Source organism: Lissotriton vulgaris, chromosome 2_1 (assembly GCF_964263255.1).
Source record: "Lissotriton vulgaris chromosome 2_1, aLisVul1.2, whole genome shotgun sequence".
Lineage (NCBI taxonomy): Eukaryota > Metazoa > Chordata > Amphibia > Caudata > Salamandridae > Lissotriton > Lissotriton vulgaris.
Window position 1 is genome coordinate 695,627,439 of NC_141687.1, and position 22,131 is coordinate 695,649,569.

General features: G+C 43.6%; 1 protein-coding gene across 6 annotated transcripts in view; it reads right to left on the reverse strand.

Annotated features, from left to right (window-relative positions):
- MICAL2 (microtubule associated monooxygenase, calponin and LIM domain containing 2) overlaps positions 1–21,391 on the reverse strand; it is a 906,862-nt gene extending 885,471 nt beyond the window's left edge. For 4 of the 6 annotated variants that reach the window (XM_086955938.1, XM_086955939.1, XM_086955937.1 and 1 more), the window contains exon 1: positions 21,209–21,387. The gene's annotated coding sequence lies outside the window, so the exon portion shown is untranslated. Of the gene's footprint in view, positions 1–21,208 lie in introns of all 6 variants that reach the window. The other 2 variants (XM_086955940.1, XM_086955941.1) reach the window with 2 other exon arrangements.
- Positions 21,392–22,131: the final 740 nt, after the last annotated feature.

A 22,131-nucleotide genomic window follows, 5' to 3' on the forward strand; every position in this document is an offset into this window, starting at 1 on the left:
AGGGCTGCTTGGGGTTCCCAGTCCAGCCCGTTATCCCCGCTCTACCCAAGATGCAACATTATGACCAGAGTTGCCAAGTTTGAAACTGGGGAACTAGGTTCGAGTCTCGGAACCAGCTCGACATCGAGTGATTCTGGGCAAATCACTAAATCTCCCAGTGCCTTTAAAAAACAAGCCTTTGCAGTGCAATAGGTCTCGCATTTATGCGAGACCTATTGCATTGCAAACGGTAGTCATCACAGACAATGGGAGGGAGGGAGGGGGAAAGGGAGAAAGCACGGACAACAGGTGTGCAGGTGGGGGAGGGCGTGAGAAGGCACGGACAACCGGAGGGATGGGGAGTAGAGAAGGCAGTAGGAGTACCTCATTAAAGAAAATAGTGCTCACAGTCTAAATAACACATACCGCGCAACACATCGAAGTAACGGGGTCCGTCGCCATGGGAGGTGACAAATGAAGAAGAGGCGATACTCAGGAGGGACTTACAAGCCTATTGATGAAACAGAAGCCAGCATTTATGACAGATAATGACACAAGCCAATGGCAAACATGAGCGGAGAGTGGGCGGGGTTTCTATTAGCTACTCATCTACAATAAGTCTCACAGAACAGCGCATGCGTACTGGAACAGGCTAGACCTAACAAGTGTGAGCCTGTGTAATGTAAGTGGTTCTCACATGAAACGCTCCAATATATTCCGGTTGAATTTACAAAATATAATAACATTCAGAAAAATGCACAAAAAGGTAACATAAAAAAGGAAAGACAAATAACTACCCATTTAGTGGTTGATTTGTACAAAGTGAAACCAGAAAACCTGGGCAATCGTAACTTACCCGCCTTATTTATATGATCCTAGACAAATATTTTATTTCACCCAAAATCCCTTTTCTTCAATATCGCTTAAGAAAGCACTTCCAAATATGAGAGTTCAGAATACCAGTGGTACAAAACCTTTCATGTTTCAACTAGTAGACTATCATGTTGATCTATATTACTCTGGGCCACATACAGGGTTTACATGACAAACCAGCCCCCCAAATAGGCTGGCTGAGCTGATTGCCAGGGCAGGTTTCGGTTCCCAGTCCGACCGTGAATGCTATGATGGTATGTATTAATGTCAAAGGTTTCAAGTTTCTATATATTTTTTGAAGTTTGAATAGGCTGTCATATCTTATGTGAAGTTTGTTGTATAGCCTACATAGCAAATATTTTCACAGTTCAGCTCGTGCATGGGCTCCAGAGATGAGCAGGCCCCTTGGGGTGGCTCTTGCTCGACTCTTCCTGTTAATTTGTTAGCTTGCCCATCTCTGCATAGAAGAGCTGGTGGCCATGTGTGCACTAGCTGATGGTTTCCCTCTGCTGATCCAGCTCTGGCTCCATCATTAGAAGCTCAGAGGTTCCCAGACCTCTAAATAACTTAGGAAACCATGAGTATAGCAGATGCAGGGCATCCACTTGTTTGCAGTGGCTTTCCTACATCCACAGTACTCTAAATGACCTTCTGAATCCATAGTTGCAGAAAATAGAACGAATCTGCAAGAGCTAACAAGCATTGGCAAAGCAAATAGGTCCTATCTTTTGACTTTGCCCAGGAAGATGTATATAGGCTTTGTCAATTGTGTTTACAAAGCTGTTGGCTCAGCACAAATCAAAAGAAATGGTCACTGCTTCTGTTGAACAGCACTGCAAAAAAGTAAAAATAACAAGCATGGAAAAGCCAATAGGTCTAGGTTTAAAAGAAAATTGTATGGTAATATGGGGTATTATATGTTGATAGCATGTGAATGGATATGTATTTTTGTGGAAGCAAAGAGCAGTTGAATAATGTGCAATTTTAAAGACCATCGTGTAGTTGTACTGTCAAGCCAAACCTAAAACTCCAAGTAGGTTAATGATTGCCTTCCTTCTATCTGTGCTGTTGCCAGAGAAAAACACCATAAATTATCAAATTATCTAAGACACTTTAATAGCTTTACAATGTTATGTGTGTGGCCCCGAAAGTCCAAGCTCTGGCAGCTGGATAAACAAAATGAGTACATCTGTATGGAGGACAAACACTTTTTTGTGGAAGCATACAACTTATGTCCAATCAAAACATATACTTCTGGCTCCCAACATGTGAGCAGAGCTAAAGCCACTCTCCTGGAGATTTTCACATAATCGTCTGGCAACAGCAACGTTATAAAACCCGAACATAATAAGTGCCACGGTGTATGGTCACATGCACAATGAGCATTCCCACGTATGGGCATATGTGTCATGGCACAATGGGTCTCCATGTGATGACATGACAGGTGCATGCAAAATCACATATCCACCTGGCAAGATGTGGTGGCTACTTTATTTTTCATTTATTGTTCCACGATGGAAGATGACAATCTTGAAGAGGTAAAGGTAAAAAAATATGGACAAAAAGGCATTGAAGAAGAAATTAGTTGCCCAGTAGCAAATTGCAGATGCCAGGCTCTTTAATGAAAATAAGCCTTTTCTTTTTTTTAAACAATGGCGAGGGCCAGGTTAGCAATGGAGAAGGGATGGGTAAGGAAGTTGACACTGTTGAGTCGGACAAGTAGCCCGGACAGTAGGAGCAACAAAGGCATGGGTGGGAGGGGTGGGGGGGGGGGGAGGATTGGGGGAGTTTTTAAGAATTAAAAATCTAAACAAGAGGGACATGACAGCAATGGAATACACCGGGTAGCTACATGGAGAACCGGAGTTAGGTTTGAGGGGAAGCAGCGCACGAGGGAGAGATAAAGAAAAAACACAGGCACTCCCATAAAGAGCTAGAAGAAGAAGAAAAAGAAAAAGAAAATATAGTTTCCTGAATGCCAGCACCGAAACACCACAAGTCATCCAATTCAAACATATGAAGAACTGCACCAGAGGCAGGATAAAGAAAGCCAACGAATAAGAAGCAGGGAGATATGACAGAAAAGAAAGCCATCAAATCAAGACCAAAGCCCACTGTATGTATATATTTTAATGCAATTGAGACAATTGGTTGTCAACAACACATAGCTAAATCAGTGCAAAAACGAGGCCTAAGACTTTGCCTGAAAGATTTGGCGTTTTTTGGTTATCTGCCTGTCTCAGAAGGAAAAACATGCCACACTTGTCATTACCAACACTCTTTTGTAACATAAATGTGCATTTGATTTTTTTAATACAGACTCTGCAAACGAAACGAAAATTATTTCCCTGATCCATCTCAGACAAAATGCATTGAACCAATTACTATAAAAGGTGTGAGGTGGCAAGGACTCAGACAGACATCTCCGGTGCAGACGCCACACTTGCTACCACAATCAGTCATTTCAATGGCATCCAAGAGTCTCCAATGGAAACAACACAACAGTGTGTAATATACTAGCACTATTTTTCCATGTCTCATCCCCTTCACTCCAACCTACGGAGCACATCTCTGATTCACCAGATTCCTGCATGACAGGGAGACCAAAGTGAGAAAGAACAGAAGTGACTCATAATGCACAGAGGAGCATGAACAGGGATCAAAGAAGCTACTAAGTTTTCAACCAATTTTTCTGACCATGTACATTTTATTGTACCCTTTCTTACATGCCTGCTGACTTTTGCTACTATTTTTACAGTGCATGTCCTTTTGGTCTCGACACTACTATATTTGTGACGTCATACTGGAAAAGGTCAATTGTCTTGCCCACACATCACAGGGCTCAGTCTTGTCAACATAATGACCGAAACAACATTTGACGCGAAAAGAAAATCAATTTATGAAGCCTCTACAGCTGCGATAAATCTATAAACCAGTGCAGAGAGACTTTGCATAGAGATATTTGGAAGCAGTGGTACCCATAGGACTCCAGAAACCAGCAGGCAGAGCACTATAGAGAAAGGTAACGTCGGTGAAATGATCACGTGGAATCTGTGGACCTCGTAGTATCTCAGGACAGTTAACCGAAGGTGCTTAACAAAGATGTCATATAGTACTTGTGGTCCTATAATTTGTAACTGTTTCACAGACAGCTTGTCTAAAAGCTGAGAGTCCAGACTGCTGATAAGCTGCCAAAAAAGTTTTGCAGGACTTTACAAAGTTCATCAGAACTTGGCCTTAAATACTTAACCTATGTTGAAGACTATCAAAGTAGACTATAGAACGGTTTTGGCTTTAGCTCTTGGGCAGAAGGTGGCAGCACCCTCTGTTGGGTTTTATTTTCACTGCAATAATTTCTTAGGAACATATTAAAGACAAGGGTTTAATTTAGGGTTTGACGGAGTGCAAGATCTGCAACAAATTGGCTGTGCTCCTTCCCCAACAAACCGTTGGTACTACTGCCTAGTTTTGAGGTGCGAACTGCAAACAGTATGCTGGTGAAGCCTCCGCCAGTGCGCGGTCATTGGAGGCAGCCTGTCCACCACAGTGCATCAGAAGCCCAGCCCTACTAAGGGGGAGCTTCACTGTGCAGGTTTTCCCTGCCCAGATCAAATAGAGATCAATACTCTCCCCACCAGGGCTTTGGTGGGTGGTTTCTGAAAAACACAACTAGGATGTAAAGCGGGATTCCATGATATGGTGGCCAGGAGGGCAGTCATTTCTGATGAAAATTAGATGTTGGTGAAAAAACTTTGATCAGCAATGAACTGACGAGGCAATGGTTCTTTCTAAACCGGGATAATGACGTTTCACGGGTTGGGTAGAAGCAGGACTTCTGCTCTGGGAGTCACCAATCAGCATCTAAAAAAATGGTCTCCCTACTTGTTTAAAAAAGGAAATTGCTCGAACTGGTCATTCATATTCTAATGAAGGTCATTTGTGATACTGCAACGGGGTTCTATACTCTTTACCAACTAGTAGGGTAAGCCACGATTGCTTATTACCATTCAGGAGTCAAGAGCACAAAGAGAGAAAATTAGTGATGTTGTACAGGACGCCCTGGCACACTAGTGATAAATGAATGTGCCATCCAAAGATACTGGTACAGGGCTAGAGGGAGCCAGCATGCCAAGAAAGAGTACAGACTGCTATTTCTGTGGACCATTGGCATCAGTATAATCAAAAAGTATTTCCACAGAATAAGCTCTAGTGAAAGATCCGGACTGGGAGCCAAAACCGGCCCTGGCAAAGTCCTCGGCCGGCCCCTCCTCCCCCACAGGGGGGATTGTGGGTGCCGCCGAGCTCTTTGCTAGGGCTGGTTTTCGGTCGATATTGTTAAAGGGCCGATTTTGCAGCTATGCTGCAAAAACGTCCCTGTAACAAAAACGGCCCCCCCACCCGTGCGGCGCAACGGGGTATTGCCCTGTGCCCGCTACGGCCAGTCCAGCCCTGGACATGTATGGCTGGCCCCCACTTATTAAAAGGTAAAGGGCATCGACAGACTATTTTGTGATACCTGCCAGCCTACCGCTCAGAAAAACACCTCTGCAAAACTGTGGTAAGCACGAGTAATCACACACAATGATATATTTACGAAAATGGTCAATCCATCTCACCTTAATGAAAATGGTGAACCCCAAACCAAGTAGCAAATGTGAAGAGTTTACGTCATGCAGGCCTCGCCTGCCTGTTAATCAGTGACTGGGGCACAAGTCCACACTACTTGAGCAATTAGTGATGCCCTCGGTGTCACCCCAGACTTTGGACCTCAATTGTCAACAGTAGTCATGCAGATGGTACCTCAGGCTTGTTTCCTCAAAAACCTTTTAGGGTTTTATGTGAGATTTCACAAGCTGGACTTTGCCCCTCCTGCAGCTCGGTTCCACAACGTCTTCAGTCGTCTACACGGTTAGCATTTTCAACATCAAAGAAAGAAATAACGCATTGCGAATCACAGTCATCTTTCCACCGTTACAATGCATTTCTTATGCATGTCCCAAAATGTGGACCATCTAACGTTGGTTTTATACAGTAACACTTTTCAAAATCCTTACCGAAAATTTATGAGATTTCTGGAAACCCATTTGTCCTGTGCCAAAGCTGTCGAATAATTTTATATCATGAGATCATCAAATTTACAGTCCTGGGCTCTCATTGCCACTACAGTGCATTTTGAGACTTTCAGTCTAGCTTTAGTTCAAATGAACTATCACACCTGATAACTAAGACTTGAGGAAAACTCAGGATGGAAAACAGGGCGCCCGCAGGACATGAAGTCATATGCTGACCTTCAAACTCCTCACCCACGCACACAAGGCACTCCACAACGCCGGACCAGCCTACCTGAACAGCAGACTCAGCTTCTACATCACTACCCGCCAGCTCCACTCCGCAAGTCTCGCCCTTGCAGCTGTCCCCCGCATCCAACATACTACCACCAGCTCCAGATCCTTCTCTTACCTTGCCGCCAAGACCTGGAACACCCTCGCGACCCACCTACAGCAGACCCAAGACCTACTCGCCTTCAGAAGACTCCTCAAGACCTGGCTCTTCGAGCAGTAGTGCCCCCCCACCCCACCTCCACCTCCAACCCCACCCCCATCAGCGCCTTGAGACCCTCACGGGTAAGTAGTGCACTTTACAAGTATTCTGATTGATTGACTGATGCTACCCTCTGACCTTTGTAGCAAAACCTATTCTATTGTTCTTGTAAAGCGCATAGCTACCCGGAGGCCTCCCAGCACTAGAACCAACACTACACTAGCCATACCACCACAGGGAGGGAGGGACTAGTTTCTAAACAGCCAGGGTTTAGGAGCCCTACGAAAAGAGAGTTGATTCAATTGGTATAGTGTTCCACAGTTTGGGGGCCAAGTAGGCAATTGAGCAACCTCCCCATCTAGTTCTAATAATCTTAGTGACACTCAGCTGGTATGCCAAAGTAGATCAGAGTTACCTACCAGGAGTATATGGAGAGGCTAAAGATTGTAACAATGGACTTTTGTTGTGCAGTGATCTGTGCAGAATGTATAGGACCTTGAACTGCAACCGGTGCACCACCAATCTTATTTACATAGTTGAGAGTTTCCATGTAGTCGGTGCTTGAAATGAAAATTTAGATCTGCAGGTTTTATCATGGAGTATATGATACTGAGAAGTTCTGGACCGCTACTCTTTGAAGAATTGCACAGCTCCACTGAAATGCAGGTACGCTCTCTTTTGAATTAAAGAAATGCAGGTACTCAGCACCTGTCCCTTTAAAGCCATCATTCCCAGTGGCGTAACAAGAGCCCCCGCGGTGTGAGGGAGCCCCCGAGCTCCACGAGGCCCCCTACCCCACTCCCAAATGCGAGGGTGTGATGTTGCAGGACTGGACTCTGAGAAGGCAGGCGGCATGGTCCAGTGTTGTGGTAAACAAACCCATATGTCTCGTGGCCTCCAAGTAAAAGAGACTGTGCCCTGCAATGGCACTGTGTGATCTGCAGCCTGCCACCAGTGCAGGTCATGAAGTTCTGGCCTGGGCATCAGGTCTGCAGGCTCGAGGCTGCTGGTGTGCTGTGACCTAGTGTGTGCTGCCTCATATCATGAGTCTGCCTTGCCCAAAATGTGGTGCATGCTGTCCTTTACTTAGGCTACGGAAGCTCACCTCTGTGCAGCAGGCAGGTGCTGGCTGCGGGGCTGGGCAAGGTACCACCTATTGTGACTCATCTTTGAGTAAGCTTTGGTACTAATGAACCCCTACATTCGGCAGCATGAGTGACGGCCTCCTAAGAAGCAGTTTGAGCTCCTTGCTTATATTTTTTTTATTTGTTTGCAAATTAAGCAAGGCATATGCATGCATACAATGCCAAATGGCTTGGCCTGAATGGCACTGAGGCAAGCTTAAAGCCAAACCGAAAATTATACATGCGTTAAAGAGGGTAAGGTTAAGACTAGCATTTAAACAGAGGTCAGCAAACCTAAACCATGTAGGCTACTTGAAAAAAAACAAGCCCACACCCAGTCCGGGAAGCTCCAATGGGTGTTATTTATATTTATATGTTTTCCTCGCCTTTATTGCTTGATTTTACTCGCGAGAAAGTGTCACACATAGTCGTTGAAATGTCACTCATAATTACACGGACATTATGAAAATGTCACACATGGCAATCTGAAACCTAGGCAGCTATGCAGGGGGTGTTTAAACGCAATAGTTTGCTCGAAGACTCTACGCTCTCCACATTTGTCCTGTGCATCAACATAAACGCTGCTCCGTGACCAGACGCCACATCAACATCTGTGCCACATACTGGCCACAAATGACACGAGTCCACAGGCAAATGGCGTCACTTCCGATCTGGCTCCCGGTATATGCTGAAGAGTGCGCCGAGCTCGGCGCGCAAGGGACATCAAAGTCACGCAAACCAAATGCCACGAGTTAGTTAGTACGCGAATTGCACACACATGCGGTTTCCGGATTTTTGAGCTGCTTTACAAATTGTTATTAATTCGCCATTTTTTACATAAGTCTCTATGATCAGTGTGCGCATTATGACCGGGCAGCCTGGAAGGAAGCTCGTTTTTTGTGGGACATATAAATTCCATTCCGCCTTTGATCAGAAAATTAAAGCGCAATCCCCGACTAAGATAGTGTTTTACACCCGTATTATCTGAAGCCAATAAAAGCATGGAGGTTTGGCTACAAAAATAAACTCTTAGCAGCTGCAGTCACCAAAATTAATGGGAAAATGCCATCGGCTTTAATCTGAGTGACGAGAACCCTGGTGGAAAAGCGTCATCGATATGTTACCGAGCCTGTAAGCAAAAAAAACACTGCCCGTGAACTTCAGGCTCAGAGACTTGTTCTATTTCTATTCAGAGAGGGGTGCCTTATGTCCATGACATTTTTAGATCACGAAGGAGTAACCTGTATTACACTTACCCAAAATAACCGGAAAAAAACGTGCAGAATAAAGTAACTTGGTTTTTTGTTTGAAGTAGGTTAATTACTAGTCTGAGAATTAACCTGTGTTAGCTTGCATTTTAAACATGCCTGTTCACTTGTAACACCATTGCTAGCATACAGGAGTATGTCATCACCTGTAATTACATGGTAAAGAAAATTTCTGTTTTACTTGGAAAAAAAAAAGAAGTAGGTTAATTAAAGATTGTGGAGTATCAAAATACTGTACAACCAAAAATGAGTACCAGTCATAAATTCGGTAGTATTAATGTACAGCATAAAACCATAAAGACAGAGTAGTCAACTCAGACAAAAAGACACTGATGGAGAGCCCTGGCCGGGTGGACAATCCAGGAGCAGTGGGTCTCCTCTGGGTGGCAAGCCTTCTCCAAGAACAGTGCACTAGCTGAGACCTGTCCACCATCGGTGGTAAGGAGATCTTTTATTACGGTGAGCACTGCTGCTCTGATGACCTGGGTGACATGTTGTCCAACGGGACTGTCAATCAACTAGGTCCCGAGTACAAAGGGACATACACCGATGCCCGGAGAGATATATAGGCGATTGTGGTCAACTAAAACTGTGCGTGGAAAAGTCTAAAAGCCAATGCAGATGGTGAAGGTCTGGTGTGCTGGAAAAAAATAAAATTTCACAGTAAGTGGCTGCCACACTCTGACCTAGGTGAAGCTCTAGAGACATTCACAGAGGAGGCCTTGCATGGAGACCTCAGTGGGTACCTTAGAATGGAGGCTCTTTTAGGGTGCGAGAGTGTGCAAGAAAGATGAGGAGTCACAGTCTACTTTATTGTGTGGGTATTCATATAGTTGTCAAACATGGGAGTAAAATGCTTCAGCTTAGAGTGGCATGGTGACAAAGAGGGTAACAGAAAAAATCTACCTGCCTACAACCGAAGCCAATTGTTTTTTTTTTATTTACCTGTAACACAAGTGAGCATGTAGACAGGCTTAACTATGATTGAGGTCCGGGCTAGTTGTAGTTGTGCAGATTTAGCAAAGGGTCTGGTGTGTCTCGAGTGACCTGAGGAAGTGGACAGAATGTTTTTTTTAGAGCTCCTTGCTTAAACACCACCCACTATTTTAGATCTGAAATAACTCCTTCTACCGTTTCTAGACACTGCATACTGTGCATGCTGTCGCCAGACAGATATGCACACAAGTGCAAAGCAGGAGTCAAGCACAGAGTGCAATTTAATTACTGCGCTCCAAGGTAGTACAAAGGGGGTGAGGGAAATGGAGTTACTCGTTTTTTGTCTACACACTCATTGCTTTTTCAATTTGAGGAGCAATTACATTACGCTTATCTGTGTATGTGTGGGTAGAACAAACAATAGAATGCCCATCCGTTTTGACGTAAACTAACCCTCCACAGAATGGTGAGAAAATACTTTGGTTTTCTTAAAAAACCCTCACCCACCAGGGTTGCCCCTGGGTGGTATGCCTCGTCATCAGGTTCTTCCCATTCCGCCGTGAAACTTTCCATGCTGCGACCTATGAGGTAAGTGGGAGCACTGAATAGTATATTAGGACGATGGGAATGAATAGGAGTGGGAGGGGTCTTATGCAGAAGGTTCACAATACCTGCATGGTAGGTTAGTGAATCCTTTAATCTGTTCTCTGTGGAGGGTTAGTGTACATCAAAGCGTGCGGGAGATCACGCTTCCACATCTAGGTAGACTAGTGCATGCAGCGCCCACAGGAAGAGTGGAAATCCACAGAGCTGATTAGCACAGGCAAGGCACAAGAAGTTAGGTATGGAGGACTTCTGTTTTAGAGGCAGTGTTCAGAATCAGACTGCCAGCCATCTACTTGGTCAGGGACACAACACTTTGTGTCATCTATTGGGCCTTAATTACAACACACCTCTCTCACAATGCCTTGTTCAGGCACAACATTCCTCTCTCCTGGCTCTTCACAACACAAAAGAATGCAAGAGAAATAAAACACCCACCTCTCCACACCACATGTGGTTCTTTAAACTAAAAGAAGATGCCCACTGGGAGGCCAAAGACGAACTGGGGCTCCTTAAATGCCACAGTTTCAAGGAGTCTGCTTATTTTTTATTATAAAAAAGGCATGCTGGACGAGATGGCAGTGCCTTTCACCACCATTTTCTGAAGGGACCTCCACACTATATATCATGGCATTATTGGTATAGAAGCCTCACCTAAGGACGGCTCCAGCTAACAAAATACTTCCTACGTAGAGGATGCTTTATTGTAACATAACCCTTGGCCTGTCCAGGGCCTTTCCTTCACTATTGAATATCAACAATACGTGTAGAGGACAACATAGCACTTTCAGTTAAAGAAAGATACTCTGTCAACGTGTTTCACCAGTGTAAGCAGAAATTTAATGTGAAATTTAAAAAAAACTTGAGAAAAGGTAATAAAAAAACATTTAATACCCCTTACAGCCAGGTGCCCTTGAGGGCTATTAGCGTAATGTGGTGCTTCACATAATCTCAGAAATAAAGAAACAGTTCTGCATCAACTCACTATCAAGCGATTGTTTCTTTCCAGGCGGCCTCCAGCACATAGTGTCAGTGTGCCATGTGCTCAAATAGTGAGTTTGTTCTGCCTTGGACAGATTATGCCTAGGTGGCCACAAATTCTGCTGTTCTTCCACTCTGCGGCTCCTCGTCCTTCCGCTGAAAGTGGCGCTTGACACAAACATCTGTGCTGTGAAAACGGAAGTGAGTCACTCGGTTTTGCAAGATGTCAGCGACAGTATTGTTTTGAAATCCATCTATCGAGTCATGCGGGTGGCTTAGAGCAACATACCAGCCCGTGCGACTATTCGGCAATATCAAGGAAATAATCGATGGATTCAGCAGGAATGGTTATGTGGTATTAACATTACTGGCCATGGCACCAGGAAGTGTTTGCAGATAACATAGTTACTGCCTGCTATTTCCAAGCACGCTCAGCTATAATCAGACAGAGACATTCTGGATAATTACCAAGACATGTCTGTCATTACATCCCGGGGAAATTTTAGTTCAGGTTTCTAAGGTGCCGAGAAGAAACATTTCCCAGGACGTTCTCACTGTTATTAGTCGGTTGGTAGGGACCTCCCTAAAACTTAGCAAAGACATACAATTCTGATCCTGGCAATAAAACCACTACAGTAGGCATAAGAGTGCTTACTACTTGATGTGGCCAATGCAAAAAGAGTTACATTGGGTAATTACCGGGAAAAAATACATTCTTGCTTCTTCAGACGTCATTCTAGCATCTCTAACCTTAAAAGTTCCATATGCCTCTACATATCTCCTCACAGTAACTTCACACAGCTGGAATGAGTGTAGTTTTTTTTTTTAGCTGAAGTCCAATCGACTATGGTGCATGGACCGCACTCGACATTCCTCTTACTCAGCGCATTCAAAATGACGTGTGAGAAAATCAGATGTGAAAAGCATGGCGACATTCCAAAATAGTGAAATTTTCCATGGGAACCGGGATCGTCTTCAGTCAGTCCTGGCTTTGTATCCAACAGGGCTTTTAATTCTAGAACGTGTAGTTGCACTGGTCGAAGAACCGGGACAGGTCTACAATTACGATCACGCTGCAACTATCAGAGAAGCTGAAAGGCACCTTCATGACAGGGGGCCTGTTGGCAGCTATGATAGTCAGACCCAATGACATTAAGAACTAGCCTTTCTAGTACCCCTGGCTGGCGACATAGCTTAGGTTTGAAGACGCTCTTTAAAAGTAGTAACTATACCACACAATCGGAGGGGCGGCATATCCCATGGGAGAACTGCTGCTGTACCAGAGAGGTGCATGGCAAATAAGCACACAACACTCAACTCAAATACAACCCAAAGCATTGCATTGGATATCTTGACCAACACTGTAACTTTAGTGCAGAAAAGGCGGCCTGGGTTTAAACTCAAGCCTGTCCCACGAACACATACAAACATCTATATTAAAGAGGATAATAGTAGGAAAAAAAAATCATACTTGGGGAATGAATAAACCCATTTCACAGTTAGGTGATAGGGCATATCACCAACACTTTTTGATTCTTAAAAAATAGGGAAGAGGCATTTGGAGCAAATCACCAATCCTAAATGTTTACCAAACTGTTTGCTATAGGTTTTTAAATGTTTACAAACAATCAAAATTTCGCTGTTGCTTTCTCTCTAAGAAAGTTTGGGTAAATCTGGATAGGGGTGATGCCCTTGACACTGTGCTCAATGGTATTAATTTACTATTGAACAAGGACATAATGTACAACCTGAATGTAGCATACCTAGTGGCAATCACATAAATACCACAGTGAATAAACAGTGCTATGCAGAAAGTAGTAAATAAATGTCCTGATAAAGAAGAGGGGTATGGCCTCTCCTTGGATGTGGGCTTACATTTGACTTTTTGTCCTAAAGTTTGCCCTTATTTTTTTTTACAGTCCTGTGGAGATTTTGCATTCATGTCACCCTATACACGCCCGGTCTGTACAGTACAAAGAGTCAATGCACCACAAAGTGCCCTTTGATAGCTGAGCTACAACTCTGCCGGTAAACAGTACTGCTAATGGGCAGCACATGCACCAGCCCTGCTGAAAGCGTCAAAAAGTGGGAGCAGCCGCCAGCGGGCAGATGCCGGCGCTCCCGGCTCCTGGCTACATTATTTAGTGATTTCTCTGGTGTTAGTTCTCCAGTGGCATCTGTGAAACCCAACCCAGCGAAAGAACCGGAGAACCTAAAAATACCGAGACAGCATGCAAGAAGGAGCTGACTATGCAGAAATGCACCAAGGTGTTGAATTCCACATGTAAAACACCGTACACACAAAATATAAAGAAGATAGTAACACCAGCCCCTGCATATTTACAAAAACGCACAACAGGCCGGTCGGCATGTAACACTCGCGTAAAACTTAGAAAAAATGCCAGTCAGTTCAAGCAGACAGGGAATGTACAAGAACGCACCAAAGGTCTGTAAATATGTGCACATACTGTGCACACAGAGTACAAAGAAAATAACACCAGCCACTTTAAGCCGACAGCGAATATCCAAAAACACACCAGATGCCAGTCCATAAAAAAAACCACCTCCCTTGTAAATAAAAGTCAGCAGCTTCAATTAGACAATTAAAATAAAAAAAACATACCAAGGTCAAATCAACAAGTACCACGATGCGCACAAAAAATACCCGGAAAATAATGTATGCAAGTTTAAACAACGAGTTAATATATTAAAACACACACAGGGCCAGACGAAAATTTAGCACAAGCACACAGATTACCTAGAAAATGTCAAGGGCCGGCTCAAGAAGACAGATGGTAGGGAGAGACACCAAAGGAGTCAAGGACAGTCCACATAAACACACTGTGTGAACAGAACACATGGGAAACAACTCCAGCAAGTTCAATGAAACAGTGAATATGTAAAACAACACTAAAAATACTGTTTGTCACATACTAAACATATGAAAATGAGCAAAAGAAAATACAATGGCAATTTCAAGGCCTTAATCGTATTGAAAATATTAAGTGCCATGCAACTAGTAAATGCAAGATGTTAAACAATCTAATAGCCAATCCATACAGTAAAGAAGTGAAGTCCTAGCATGACTTGGAAAAAGCCGGCTTTATCCCTGGGAGAGACACTACCGACCACACAAGGAGAGTAATCAGCTTGTTTGACTACACCCAGGTGGCAGGTGACCCGATGGCACTTATTTTACTTGATGCCGAGAAAGCCTTTGACCGGGTCTCCTGGCCATTCTTGTGGCAGGCAATGTCCAGGGTCGGCTTCAATCATACATTTATACAAGCAATACAAAAACTTTATATTAATCCTCAGGCGACGGTGATGGTTAATGGAGGGAATTCAAAAGTACTAAAAATCTCGAGAGGAACACGGCAGGGATGCCCTTGCTCCCCGCTGTTGTTCGCTCTCTATATTGATCCCTTTATTAGGAGATTACAAAATATTAGTACTATAACTCCCATCCGGATAAACGAATACTCAACAAAAATTCTCGCTTATGCAGACGATATTGCCATTGTCACTGCTAACCCAAACTTGGCTATGCCAATTATTGAACAGGAGGCACTAATATTTGGCACTATTTCAGGATATGCCTTGAATCGAGGGAAAACCCAAATAATTATTAACAACAATTGTGCTATGATAGACTCACGTATAACAAATTCAGCCACTTATCTTGGGGTTACAATAACTTCTGAACTAGAGAATTTAGTCGATCTGAACCTTAAACCTATTTCAAATAAAATACAAAAAGACCTTCGGCGTATTAATAATTTACATCTTTCTTTGATAGGACGGATAAATGCTCTAAAAATGGTCTACTTTCCAAAACTTTTGTTTTTATTTAGAGCGATCAATCTGGAAATCTCAGATCAATGGTTTAAAATAATGGAACGTATCTTTACGGATTTTATTTGGGCATATACTCAACCCCGCCGTGCCTATAAACTTCTCACACTTCCCAAAGAAAGAGGAGGGTTAAGTCTCCCAAACCTCAGGTTATATTATTGGACAACAGTCTTGTTATATAATCATGAGCTTTTTTTTCTTGACGGAATAGGGATATCTCGGGATAAAGACGCACCGACTATTCATCAAATAATATTAGATGATAGAAGTATTGGCTATCTTTGGAGATATCTCTTTGATAGTTATCATAAAAAAGTTAAACTAAAAACACTCATAGCCGTGTTTAAAGTTTGGAAATCTGTGAGGAAAATGATAGGTTTGGGACGGTTATCTGTCTATACTCCAATACAAAATAACCCCCTCTTACCAGACATTTTTAAAGATACCTATATTGATAGATGGATCACAGCTGGAATTACTAATATAGGTTGTTTCTTCTCTGCAGAAGGGATATATTCTTTTGAATTTTTGAAAGACAAGTATCATCTTGAATGGAGAGATTTCTTTAAATATCTCCAAATTAGAGATTTTTTAATACGACGAGTGAGGAGAGAAGACAATATGCCTAAAAACATCATAGCTGAATTCCTTAGCCATCATCAGGAAAAAATACGGATTGGGGGATTTTACCAATTATTACTTACATATTTACCTGATGACAGGCAGAAGATTATTCAGAAATGGCAAAAGAAATTTATAATCTCATCTGATGAATTTGAGTATGTAATTGAGCTATCACAAACTGTACTCATGTCAACCAAATTACAAACACAATTTTATAAAATATGCTTCCTCATGTATTATACTCCAGATAGAATTGCCAAATGGGGTAATGGGAGAGGAACATGTTGTTTTCGCTGTAACTTACAAGATGCGGATTGTATACATATTTTTTCATCTTGTCCCGCTTTAACCTCTCTCAAATCAAAAATTGAACATTTCCTCTCATTAATCCTTAAAACTGTGGTTAATCTATCTGATCAAGCAATCCTATTAGGCTTAGTAAACGGTACTAATTTGAATACTGGTCACGAACTGATTTTTATCTCAATGGCCGTTTTAAGAATCTGTATAGCATCGGCTTGGCTAGATCCTATCGCCCCCTCATATCAACAGTGGTTTTCAAGACTGTTAGCAATTTTTAATTTAGAAATGGCAATATATAAAACTAAAGGTAGGAAACGTAGAATAAAAGGTTTAAAAATATGGTCTCCTATAATAGAATGGTCTGAACTTCAGACATTCAATTAACAATAATTTGGCTAAAACTGTTTAGATGCAATGTATACCCATCTATTCTAATGCATATTTGTATTTTGATGATTTATCTGTTAATTTAAATATTTAATTTTATGTACTATTATGATTTATAAGCTTTTGAAATTCTTTTTGTTCTACATTCAATCTGCCCGATCAGAGGGGGGGGGGGGCTGGGGGTTGTCTTATGTGTTGTATTGTCTTTTCGTTGTATAAAATCCAATAAAAAGAGTAATAAAAAAAAAAGGAAAAAGCCTGCTGTTCTGCACTGTGCGTCCTTCTTAATGACCTCTCGCCACTGGCCTCGATAACCTGCATATGGATTGGAGGTCCGCCCTGATTTACTTGATAATCAACAGAAGAGCCCAGACCCTACGGGTTAAGCACTACACCCAAAGTGTATTCTCACCCAATGATAAGGGTGGCTACAGGCTTTAATTCTAGTCTGTGAAGTGAGTGGCACTTTGTGCAGCCAATTAAGAGTATAATGCACGCTTGGCGAGAAGGCTGCACACAGCTCTCCCTATGTAAAATATCAACAGCGCCTATAAAACCTGGGTGCTTGCCATCCCTAGCGAGCACGCGGAGTGTTGTGGTACATGCTGCTGTGTGGTACTGGGAGGTGGACTTTAAAGTAGCTTCCGGGTGGCTAGCGTCTGTAGAGGACAATGGAAGGGTCAGCATTAAATGGTGGTTTCCAAAAGAGCGATCCAATCCTCTAGGGATTTGTCAACCTGCATGTCCTTTGTCCTTGGTCTAACTGGACAGGAAATAAGGGTGTCAGGTGGGCTGGAGAGGAAAAGAGCCTTATATATTTCTTTTTTTCTTGTACAGTCCATTAGTCATCAAGGAAAACAATGCCTTGGTGTATATGAAACAGGCTAAATGTTACTACCTACAGAAAACTGAGGATTAACATGGCAAAGCAAGAACAGGTACTCCAAACTCGAGCCCGGAGTGAAATTTATGAGGAATAGGGCTCTGTTGCTGCTGTTGAGAGTCATCAAGGACTGTAAACAAACTTGAGGAACAGGATAAACTCAGTATCTGTGACCCAAATGAAGAGGGAACTGGAAGGTCACCTGTCATGCCTGATGAGATAAGCTGCTACTCAGCCAAGACGATCGCAACTGGACCAAGCTGACGACTATCCCATCGAGAATGTATTTGGGGATCCAAAGCACCAAGGAAAACACATTGACCTTTCTATCCCAGTCGACTAGAACAAACAAAAAAATCCTAAACTAAACCCCAACGGTCATGGAGCTGCAGGATCCTTTCCAGGACTGAGGAACTGAGTTCTCACTTTCCTCAAATGTTCCACTCCCACCACAAGTTTGGTGGTTCTTTTATGTCACTTTAGGACCAGAGTCATGCGTTGGATTTCCCTCCAGCCTGAATTTGGCTGCAGCTACCATCACCGTAATACAAGTCCTGGAACCAAAGATGTCTCTGGGTGGCACTTCTATGGTTCTAAACCAATTTTTGCAAGATGCCCCCTTTGTGAAAGTGAAACTACTTGGGTGCTTAACCGATCTCCCCCCTCAACATCAGTACCCAGCGCAACATCTAGCAGACTCATCAGGCGGACCACCACCAGCTCTTTTAACTGGACACAACAACTGTCTGAACTTGCCTGTGGCACCCTGAATTAACTCTTTGGCATTTGAAAGCGAGCCTGTTCAGACAGTAAATCTTGGGGTTTCGCTATTTTTTGGCCGGCCTTTTGCGGGAAACTCAGCCATTCATGTACCAGGGCACTGAATTTTCCCACTCTGCATCCAAAACTACCACAAAATGGGTGCACATTGCATTTCTCTGTCTGGCACCTGTACTGGGATACATAAAAAAATCTCCAAAGAGTTAAATACCTATAACCTAGCCTGCTCCTTGTGTTCAAAGAGCAGCTATAAACCCTAAAAAAGGGGAAGCCCCACCGATTATTCAATTGTAGGTCTGGGAGAAAAAGGGGGACAACAAGAATCAAACAAACTCTCAAAACCTCCCACCTGACCGATATTTCTTTCTTTTAGGGTTAAATAAAAATGTTTTGATAAAGTAACAATTGTTGCATACATCATGTCTCAAATTGAATGTTAATAACCCATTAGAGCTGATTTAGCCCTAAAAGAAAGAAATACAGGTCAGGTGGGAGATGTTGAGAGTTTGAAAGCAGCTGTCAATCCAGAGCTGGATTAACTCCTAAGCAAAATAGATAGGCATGTGCGAAGGGCATCAAGAGAAGCAGGGCACCACTGACATTTTCCATTGTTTCATTTAACATGGACCATATGGTGCAAAACTGCAAATGGTGCAACTGAACTTATAAATAAAGTGGAAGTATACAAAAATAAACACTATTTCCCATCTTACTTTAAGTTTTGTTTCATTTAGAAACTTTTTTTATGGTTTATTGTTTATATTTTGAATTCGATATATATGGGGGCAGCAAATATTGAAAGTGCTTAGGGCCTATAAAGGTCTTAATTTGGCCCTGTGACAATCATATTAAGAGGGCACACAGAGGAGCTCGCTTTTGCCGCTTTCCAGTTTCCAGCCTCTGGAACCCTATTTCACTAGAGTTGAGAGCACAGAAACACTACCCAACTATTCATGGGGCTAAAATCACATATTTTCTATCAACAAGTGCCGGGTGGTTTTGTTGTGTTAAGCAAAGCTAGCTTTGCTTTTGTTTTACGTTCTTCTGATTGTTTGAGGTCTTCTGGGGTTTAGCACTAGGAATCCTTATGGCAGAGGTGCGCTAAATAAGTAAACAAAAATAATTTGACTTATTAGACATACATAAATGATAGTAAACCTAAAGTTCCTTAAAAGCTGTAGGTAGCCCCCAAACCTCTCTCTTCATGGATTAAGATTGGCCAAAAAGTACACCTTGTCTACATTAATTGCCTAGTGTGTAAAGGCTACAAATTATGTGGGCTTGTATGTCAGCCTCAGCAGGCTCTAATGTATTTTTTCTATCTTGTTATTTGATCTACTTGTAAGTTAATAAAACTATTCTTCTTGAAAGCGAAAACTGACAGGACATTGAGTTTGGGTGTGTTTTGTGTGTCATGCTTGAGCCAAGTTCATCTGACTTCCTAGAGTTCTGGAGAACCAACACCCAGTTGTGCATCAGTACCCGCGACCTTTGGACACAATGGTGAATGATAGAACCCACAACGGATCCTGCTCAGTGGCCCCTGATTTTCCTAAGATCAAAAGGGCAGGTCTTGTAACAAGTAACACACTAAGGTTGCAGGAAAGAGAGAAAATAACACCTGCCAATTGGAGAAGAAGATGCAAATACCATATCCCAAAGCAACAGGTCAACCTGAGTTGATTAAATCACACCAAGAGGCAACTCCAAAGCCACACAGAGAATATTGAAAACAAAGAACTACCACTATCACCAACAATTCTATAAAACACTAAATATAGAATAAATACATCTAAAGTGAAATTCAAGAGTACACCGGGCATGCAAAAACACGCACAGTGCCAATCTATATGCAATACACTGAACCTAAGAAAAGTAACACTGGTTTATTGAAGAAGGCCACGCACATCTAAGAAACAGTAAGTACCCCAGCAGCTAATGCACCAAGAGAACACCTGACACAGAACATGGAAAAATACCAAAAAGTTGATATCTACTGTTTGGGGCAGGGGAGAAATGGAGGCACAAGTAACGATAATAACTAATCCAGGAGAAAATGGTATGTGTACATACACATAACATGAGGTATAGTAAACAATATATGAGTCAGACAGCTCATAAATGCAGATCTGGAAACTAGGGGAAAGGCTGGGACAGTCCCCTCAACCAGGACTTTAAGTGGATGAAAAAACTGAGGTGATGTCTCTCAAAGGGTGGTGGTCGTTCTAATTAAGGGCGTGGCTTAGACACGAGCTAAAAATCTGTGCTTTGCATAGTGTGCCGCCCGACTGGTATTTTGCTGCTTGTGTCATTGCATCCAGACACATAATACAACAGGTAACATTCCACATACAACGAGCCAGGACTTTTGGCTTTGTTAATGGTTGTTGGTTGCAAGAGATAAATATGCAACAACTATGGCTTCGTTGTATATAATATTGAAAAAACTTCAGTTCTGAAATGATGAGAAGGTGAAAGAACTATAACAAGCCTCTGGGGTTACATCAGTGGCAGTGAAGGGTGGTACTGCTGCAGAATTAACATGTATTTCTTTCATCCTGAGGGAAAAAATGGAGAGCCCGACAGGGATCTGTCTCGGCACCTGCTTTTTAGAACTGTCGGTGCTGAGCACCAGCAAGACCCGGCCCACTTAAAGCCCTGCCCTCAACTGAATGAATGCCTTTATCTAACACACACACACACACTGACGCACTAATTAGGTTTCTAAGAGTTTCTCTCTTTGCGATAGTGATAAATAAGGCTCTAAACCAAACCACCAAAGATCACACAGAGAGTCAGCTGGCTAAGCAGTCACCTGCAATTGGCAGTCGTAGCTCCAAATGCACCGCTCCGCAGGTGGGAGCGGACAGTCCATTAACGACAAGAGTAATGGTGAGCGTGCCCCGTCCCGCCGCCGCTGCTCTGGGGACACCAAACCACAGCTGACGCGGGTCACACCCGTCAGGACGGAGCACGCAGCAGGCAGGGCACAGGAAGCGCTTCCTGCTCGCAGGCTGACAGCAGCTATAGCTAACACCCGGTAGACGCTCTTCTCACCAGTCAACACACACCTGTGGTTTCAGAGGGGTTCGGCATGGGGGCTCCACGCATGTCCCGCCCCCGGGGGTGCTGTCACCTCTTCCAGTCCCCTGGACACGAGCTCTCTCCTGGACCCCGGGGCTGGAGTCTCAGCGCACATTGCACTCTGTGTCCCGGGCCGTCCAAACTCCACTCTGCCGAGTCCAGGCGTGCCGGGAGGGGCGGGGCCAATCAAGAGCCGGGCGTGCTCGACACTCCCCGGGGCCCGCCCCGCGCCGGGCCTGCAGATACCTCGCTGCCGGGCTGTCAGTCAGCGCGTGCCAGCGACCGCGAGGTGCCTGGTCTCGTGCAGACTCAGACTGGGATCTCTGAGGCACGAGACGGCTACTTTCTGGCAGCAGCTCTTATGGAGTGTCCTCGTGCACGCCTTTGGGTCTCTGGAGCACTGACGCGTGTCAGCTCGCTCATAATCTGTCATGCGGACTCGCTTCAGGTGTTCCAGCAACTGAGAACTGCAAGTCGCCTGTTTCCTGAAAGCTTGTCCGCCCCTCATCTTTCTGTTGGTATGTCAGCGGGTCTGTCCCATGGAGGAGTGTCAGCCTTATCTATCCATTTTGAAGTGGAGTGCCAGGGAATTAATTGTCTGTTATAATCCTATCTGCGGCGGAGCCTTTGCCTGTTCATTCTCGGTCAGCTGACTGATGTTAGCCTGTCAGTTTAGGAAGGGCCGAGCCCCTCTCGGCCCTCTGATGGGCTGCTACATAGTTTGTTCTTTGATACTGTCAGTCAGACTGTCTACTCTCTCCCGGTGGTACCTGCTGATCTACTAAGTTCTGTTTCCTGCCTGTCTACCCCCCTGATGGTGAACCAGCAGTGTTTTAAATGGACAGGTACCGTCCGGTACTGAGTACCTGCATTTCTTTCTTTTGAAAGGGAGAGTACCGGCACTTCTCAG